Genomic DNA, 828 nt, shown 5'->3' with positions numbered 1-828 from the left:
ATTTGTCCCTTTAGGAACAGACCACTTATGTACGACATCTCCTTCTTCGTTGAAAATAAAATAAGTGTTTTCATAGTTATTGTCTTTGCTATCGCGATAGTGCTTAAATAACGTGGTCTTTGCAGCCACTACATACCTATGATTATATTAAAAAATTATTAATAAATGAAATAGATCAGATCTAGATGTCCACTTACTTGAGATATGGTAGGTGTTTCCAAGTATAATGATGCAGTAAGCTTGATTGGCGTGAAAGGTGGTCGAAAATAAAACGACTAAAGCCATTGATATCAAAAGAGCAATGAATCTTTGGACTAAGAAACGACTTTGCATCCGTACAATCAACAAACTATTAAAACAAAAAAAATTTTTCTATTTACTGACAAGTAATTAAAGGATCAATGATGAGTACTTCTAAACAAAAACACAGCTTTACTTCTTTGAGTCATTCATAAAATGCATCCTACACTATTAACTTACCACTAACACATCAGGATTGTTTGCAGACAGTTTGAATGCCAATAGCAACGTTCCTTTTCCATAAATAAAAGATGAGGTCAATAGGAGCTGAAACTGTTCAGAGGTTGATAGGCTTCGATTCTGCTTTTTGTAAAATATCTAGAGCATAAAATATATCAGTATCATAGAAAGCACTAATCAATTGTATCAGCATTGTACAATGTATACTCAAATACAGCAAAACTTCATAGCTGAGTAATACTTGATGGGTAAGTCTGGCTCAATAGACTTTCTACAATTATTAGTTCATTGAATAGTTTACAGTGACACTTGAAGCATTCAGTACAATTCATTCATTAACTTACATGT

The 828-nt window shown here is 32.5% G+C and overlaps 1 long non-coding RNA gene across 1 annotated transcript; it reads right to left on the bottom strand.

Moving 5' to 3' along the window:
- Window positions 1-6: 6 nt before the first annotated feature.
- LOC109593699 (uncharacterized) lies at window positions 7-611 on the bottom strand. Its single transcript, XR_002191118.1, has 3 exons — window positions 481-611; window positions 198-349; window positions 7-136 (listed from the first exon to the last, which is right to left on the bottom strand). It is a non-coding gene; the product is annotated as an uncharacterized LOC109593699 (long non-coding RNA).
- Window positions 612-828: the final 217 nt, after the last annotated feature.

Source organism: Amphimedon queenslandica, unplaced genomic scaffold (assembly GCF_000090795.2).
Source record: "Amphimedon queenslandica unplaced genomic scaffold, v1.1 AMPQUscaffold_54_Cont27919, whole genome shotgun sequence".
NCBI classification, from domain to species: domain Eukaryota; kingdom Metazoa; phylum Porifera; class Demospongiae; order Haplosclerida; family Niphatidae; genus Amphimedon; species Amphimedon queenslandica.
The sequence above is the reverse complement of the archived record's forward strand: the minus strand, read 5'-3'. Positions and strand labels throughout refer to the sequence as shown.